This window comes from Belonocnema kinseyi, chromosome 5, assembly GCF_010883055.1.
Source record: "Belonocnema kinseyi isolate 2016_QV_RU_SX_M_011 chromosome 5, B_treatae_v1, whole genome shotgun sequence".
Classification (NCBI taxonomy): domain Eukaryota; kingdom Metazoa; phylum Arthropoda; class Insecta; order Hymenoptera; family Cynipidae; genus Belonocnema; species Belonocnema kinseyi.
The window spans coordinates 121,046,617-121,054,162 of record NC_046661.1 but is presented as its reverse complement, the minus strand read 5'-3'; positions in this window follow the sequence as shown (position 1 = coordinate 121,054,162).

Here is a 7,546-nt window from a genome sequence, read left to right as displayed (position 1 = left end):
TCCACCACCAAGTAAGTGTGTGGAGGGTGTGTAAAGGAATAAAGAAGGTGTAAGAAAAATGTAAACCCTTAGGGGACACATTAGAAGCTTCCACTGTGTGTGATTCATTAGTTACAAATATTAAATAATTATAATATCAAGTTGCACTTACGTTTAGGACAGTATTTTTGTATTTACTTTAATCTATGCCTAATTCTTTTTAAATTAAGTTTTTATGAATAATCATTTGTGTTATTTCAATTTTTAAATTCTAAAAGTAAGAGAGTGAATGAAATATCTCCTCAGGTAACTTTAGGTTACTCCATCTAGTAACTGTGACTAACAGTTATAAGTAACGTAACTGAAACTAGATACCCTTTTCGCAAAGTAACGTAACTGTAACTAGTTATTAAAGAAAAATTAACTTACCGCACACAGGTTTGAGATAAATGAAAGCCATGAATGCACTGATTAGAATCTCGGTGATCGTATTCATTTTATTAGAACAGACACAATGACAAAACCAAAAATTTATCTGCAAAGAATTTGAATGGAACCGTGACTTTCTCAATGACTGGTATATATACTACATATTCGTCGGGTCCTCTCCCTCAACTTTTGAAAACATGCACGTTATAGAAAAATATTTTTCTGAGTCAGCGTAAGTGTGCTGCTTAAAATGCGGCCCCGAAAGTTTTTTCCGGCAACGGCTTTGGCTTCTATTGAATGACAACTCTGTATTTGAACTTTATAGTACATAGAGTGTAATAAGGAAGATTCCTTGTTGATCTCAGGTGGTATAAAGGAATTCAATATTTTTTTCATTAGAAATATCTCGCTATAGACTTTTGAAAATGTGTACATCACAAAAATGTATTTTACAATAATCAGGAAATTATGCTCACCTAGTATACGGAGTCAGTGGCTACGGGGTCGCGTTTTATGAATATTTGATTATTTGTGTTATTGAAATTTAATGACGATAAAAACTAAGCCTCAAAAAATAATTACCATCACCCCTCTTAAACAATCAGGGAAATTTATAAACTTTATGTCTTAAGTTATCCTAATTTTTCCCTGTAAGCAGTAACGTACTTTCTTTTTAGCCTTGCAAATCCGTTCCATTATGGAATGTTACCTACGTCAGTGAATTCTTCTACATAATTATAGTTTTTTTTCAATTTATATTCTCATTTTCTCTAAAATATATTTCTGTTCCAAAAATTTCGTGTCCTGGATAAGCCCTTACATTTCTAAAGACATCAATGACACATGGATTGCCTCACTATACGGATAATATTTTGTAAATGGATAAATACTTCGTACATTTTAGATGGTAAAGGAAAAAATGGAAAAAATATGCTTATCATGTAGTACAGCCTTCGTTCCTCTTTTTATTGATATTTCCTCAAAAACCAATAAAATTTGTAAATTCATTCTCGCTTAATGGAAATTTTCATGATAGATTAATGTATTTTATTTCTTTAATTGTTGTTTACAAATTAAGGTATAAAAATAGCATCTTCTAGTATTTTCGCGCCTACGGAATAATCTTGACGCGACGAGGGAAAGTTAAATTATAATTCGCATTCAGAGCCCTCAAATAATCAAGATACCATACAATAACAAACATTTGAAAGTTTAGAATTTACTGGAGGATTTTAAAAATATTCAAAGTCCGTGTGTTTTCCAGCAAAGTCTCCTTTTTGAAATCTTTCGTTTAACACATTGCCAAAACTAATAAATTGTCCCTAAACATTTTTTAAATCCATAAAACCAAATGAAAATCATACTTTTTAAGTCTGGATCGAATACACGAATAAATTTTTCGTTATTGCTGACTAATCATAAAAGTTGTTTACCAGTAGAGTAATGTCGGTGGAACCAAACATACGAGATTTTTCGCGTACGTTAAATTCTTATCACATCGTCATTCTTCGAAAAAAAAAATGTTAACCTTCATAGATGAAGGTACAAGGTAAATTTGATTTTTTTCGAGTTTCAACCTTCAGAACATAGCTATTTTTATATTAAGAGTTACAAATCGCTGAAGTCAATGTCGCCCGAAAAAACCTCAAAAATCTCATACTCGAAAAATATTTGTCTTTATTTCGAACAATTTTTTCCATGAATTGTTATCCCATAGGGCTAAAATTTTCCAAAGTTGGGATCCAAGTGAGGAACTTCCGAATTAATGCCCTACTATATGCATACAGATTTTTTCATTTAATATTTTATTAAATTATTAATTCTCATTATTCCTCAATCTAGTTTAAAGTACTCGCTCAGATAAAAAAATTTGTCCTCTTTTAATAACGATAAAAATAAATGTCGAGTACAGTTTCTATAAAGAAATCTCAGATTTTATCCTGATAGTCATTTTAGATAAGACAGTTCTAAACAATTGTTTGACAAAGAATTCATTTTGCATTTTAATCTCGAGTATTCAAAATGAAAGAAGTCAATCTTTGTTTCTCACCTAAAAATTGAAAATACCGTGATGAACAAAAAGTGAAAATTTCACTTATTAACTTTAGTGATTTTTAAGGGGAAAGCCTAAGACTTTATTTGAGATAAAAAAGGCAAAAAATGTGCGTAAAATTGAAGAAATTTAAATGAGATTAAAGTCAGATTTGAAATCCTAATTAACATCCAGTAATCAAAAATTTTCCCATTGAAATCTGCAAAAAAGTTGTTTTCCTTTCTTCCCTAAAAAATATGTGTTAAGATTTGTCAATTGAGTTGAAAATGTATGACTTTAGTTGAAATTTTTAATACTAGGCTAAAAATAAAACTTTTTATTGAAAATCAATCTTTTTGGCTAAACATTAGCTACAAATTAATATCTCTAGTTAAACATTTAACGATTTGATTGAATATTAAACTGTTTGGTTGAAAGTGTGTTTAGTTGTTCTTGAAGATTCACAACTTCTGTGAGAATTTTATCACGATTATTGTAAATTGAAATACTTTAAAAAAATTCATTTTCGTGGGTTGAAGACTTATCATTTTAGTTTCAAATTCCGCTATTTGGTCGTAAATTAGCTTATTTATTACAAATTTAATTCTGGATTTGAAAATCAACTTTTTCGTATAAAATTTCTCTTTTTGGCTTGAAAATTAATTTTTTCGTGTGTTAAAATTATACTTTTTTGAAAGTTTATTCTTCAATTTGGGGGGAAATTATTTTTTTTGTTGGAGAAATTAACCATTCAATAAGAAATTTCTCGTTGTTGATTTAAAATCCAACTACTTAGTTGAAAGTCAAACTATTCTAGTTTTAGTTATAAACTTATCCTTTATAAGTTTAAAATTCAACTGTTTGGTAAAAAATTCACGTACTTTATTGAACGTCCGCCTCTTTAGGTTGAAAATTTGAACATTTTATGGAAATAAAAGTATGTTGATAACATCATTATTTTAGATAGAAAATTCAACCATTTTAATGAAAATTTGTCTATTCGAATTAAAGATTCATCTTTTATGGTAGAAAATGTAAACTTCCTTGTTGAAAATTTAACATTCTTCTAAAGTATTCGTTCTTTGGGTTTACTGTTAGAAAAATAATCGCTTATTTGGTATACAATAAATTCAAATGACTCATTCGCATATAATTAAATTTAATATAACATCATCTTGTAGAATTAATCTACATATATATTAAGGTCTCTAAAACAGCGTGCGTGAAAATTTAAAATGACTTCATGCTCTCAAATCTTGTCAAATATTTAAAACTAAAATAATAAGTTAAGTTCATCAAACATATTGTTATTTATGACCAATTTCAATTCCATTAAATTTAAATTTAAACATTTCTTGAAAATGTATTTTTTGTTTAAGAATTTACTTCAGTGAAAATTGAATTATGTTGTTAAGAATATCATTCTTCGTGGAAAATTTAGTTTTTTTATGGAAAATTCGTCCTCTTGGATTTAAAGTTATTCTGTTGTGTTAGAAAAATTGAATTTTTTTGTTGCATTGCAAAATTTTCGTTTTTCGAATCAACAAATCTTAAACAAATAATCAAAAAAATTTGTAATGAAAAATTGTCAAAATTCTCGATCAAATTTTTTAAGTTATGTCATTAAAAATTGTAAATGTTTATGGAAAATAATATTTCCTGTCATTGCAAAAAGATGTAAAGAAGTCTGCAACGGCGTAAACGAAATACTACGCGAAGAAAAATTCTTTAACTTTTTTGAACTGTAGTTCATGAGGATGGCTTTTTCACAGAGTTTCAACTTGTCGGTTTAGCGCAGTGGTTATAACTCCCGACAACTAGGCGATAGATTTAGGTATATAGATGTAGGTTCGACACCCCGCAGCGTTAGAAGTTTATTTGAAATATAATGTTTCAAATGTAATATATGTATTCAATATAAACAGGATCATTAATATTTATATTTAAAGTACTCGCAATCAATTAATTATTATTTTTTAAATACATTTTTTGTCATATCCTTAGTACCCAGTATTGGGCCGACAATGGCAGTCAAGCCTTGGTTGCCAAATCAAGGCCATAGTTATCAATCCGGCAATGGCGCGACGATGGCAGTTAGGTTTAGTGCAATACTGGTACCCAGTGTTGGGCCGACAGTGGCAGCCAAACCTTGGCTGCCAAGTGCAGGCCATAGTTATCATTCCGTCATTGGCGCGATAATGGCAGCCGAGCTTTGGCAATATTTTTGCCGACTATGGGCCAATGTTGGGCCGTATGTGACCTCGCACTTGGGAAGTAATATTATATCCGTATTCTTTGGCTCATTTTTAAGACAAATGTTAAGTTTTAACTCGATTTACTTAGTAATGACAATTCTGAATAAAATTCACAGGAACTTCTTATTATCTTATGGCCAATACGTGGAAACCTTCAACGGTCACTTTTAAATATCTTTTTTTTTTCTCTAAACTAAAAAATTTTTTTTGTTGTCGATTCAAACAAATTTCCAGGCTATGTGTACGAAAATTCGAAGAAAAAAAATGTAGTCCACCCTAGTGTATATTAAATTTCCTAATATGAATTTTATTATTTGAACATACATTGCATATTAGGCCTAATATACATTTATTATTAAGAATATAAGCGCTGAAGAAAATAATATTTGGAACAAAGCAGATTCATTTAATTAAATCCTATTTCTCAGGATCATAAAATATTATTTTATAGTAGCTATTTGCATTTGTACCAGATACATACTAGTACATTTTATTGATCTAAATAAATCAATGCCTTAGCTGTATTTTCTTGATTAAAATAGATCTGATTAGAAATATCTCTTAAGTCTTTGAGAGGAAATCATCTAAATTTTTGATTTGTTAATAAAAAATCATCCAGGTTAACCAGTGTAATAAAGTTTCCTAAAACTATTGCAAGCCCTATACGTACCATTATTAGTCTTATTTATTATTTATAAACTTTCTTGCTTTATTATTTACATCAATTTTTATAAACAGAAACTCTCAATGACTATAATTGTATAGTTTTTAAATGATTCTTTGACAGAAGATGACGCACGAGAACCCTCAATATGCATACTTAAATTATAGCTCAGTGATCCATTGTAATTTTTAAAAATTCTTATTTTTCTTTACTTTGTACTAACGATGAGAAGGCAATATGTTGAAACTGGAAACAGGCTTAGGTCATATAAACTATTTATAATCAGGATATATTCTATTAAATGTTGTTATTTTTACTTTCCGATTTTTAAAACCAGTTTTCAGTTACTAAATATAGTCCTAAATAAGTTTGTATATTTTCACTAAGCCATTAGTTAATTTTGATTATTGAATTAGAACAAATATTTTCATTAATGGATCTAGTGTTTTTCAAATGATCTTTAGTAGCCTAATTTTCGCTACTGAAATTTTTATAATTTCAATAGTATATAATTAGTTAAATTTTAACCGTTTTTATTCAGAGAGGAAGCCAAGTATCTTTGGCGTATGGAAAAAGCTTATAAAATGTTAATAAACTCCTTTAGGCACTCACGTGCATCCTTATTAAGGACAAATCATTTTCACAAAGTTTTCTGAATAATTGCAATTTCCAATTCAAATTGGAAAAATGTGGAACTAAAGCAAATTCAAAAAAAATCAAAACATAAATCTTTTGAAAAGTAGCGTATTTAGCCCCTGAACTTAAGACAAGTAAACGCCGTTTTACCTGTCGTGGCCATAAAAGTAAGACGAAGTAAGACTGAAAAGGACTAAATCATTTTTTGAGCGAATAAAATAAATTTTCAACGAAATATTTTATATTTTAACCGAAAGGATAAACTTTTAAGCTATAAGAGATTGTATTTCTATGAAAAATACTCATTTATATTAACTTTGTAATTATTTTGAATGAAATTTTAATTTGAACTTTGTAATTTATAGTAATTTGTTTATTATGAAAACTTGTAGATGTTTGAAATAATTTTAATTCCTTTTTTATACAAAATTTATACTTAAACCAATTCGAATTATATAAAGAAATTAAAAATTATTGAACAATTAATTTCATTGTTATCATTGATTAAATAACTCACAAAGACTAGAAAAACGTTCATTTCGCGATTTAACTGAAAAATTTTAATAAATTAAAATTGTTTACACAATGTAATATCCATCACTTCTAAATATATCATTCAATTTCGCTCAAATTTTGAGATTTTTAGTTTTTGGGCATTTAAGCAGAACTGGAGGGTTAGAGCAGAGAAATTAGAAAAGTAAAAGCCACCCTAATATGTCAGCTATTGGTAGAATACTAATCTCTTTTCGTTTAAGATTTAGTTATTTGGTTGAAAAAAACATCCTATTTTATGGTTAAATTAAACTGTGATTGATTTTAAATAAAAATCTTACTTGGTTGAAATAATAACAACTATAATATTTTTTGTTCTTTTTTTGGTTTACGAATTCATTTCTTTCGGTCATCAAATTTTATCTTTTTTGGTTAAAAATAAAACTCCTTAGTTGACAAGTGTAAATGAAAAATCGTTCTTGATTGGAAATTCAAATCTTCTGCTAAATGTGTATTTTCGACTATTTATTTGAAAATTCACTTTTTTCTTGAAAATTATTATATTCAGTTTCAAAATTCAGCATATTGTAAATTTTTATACTTTTTTAATAATTTAACTATTTTGATAGAAAGTTCAACTACTTGTTTGAAAAGTAACTTTTGGTGAGAATTCATCCTTTGGCTTCAAAATTGAACCCTTTTTCAAAAGTGTTGTTTTTGTCTTAGAAATTAGATTTTTCTAGTAACAAAATGACATTTTTTTATTAAAAATGTTTCATGGATCACACAAAAAAGATAACTTACCAAAGTTTAACTATACTTTTTCAATTATTTCAAATTAAATCACAACATATATTATAATTTAAAAACATGTTTAATGTTATTAAAAATGTGCCTCTTTTTATGAATATTCATGTGTGTTTTTTTTGTTTAAAATGTAATTATTTAGTTAAAAACGCAAATTTATAGTACTGACCATAGGTTTCAGATTAAAAAAATTACTCAACGAAATTATTTATTTATAACAATATCATCTTATAACATACGAATGAAAATGCA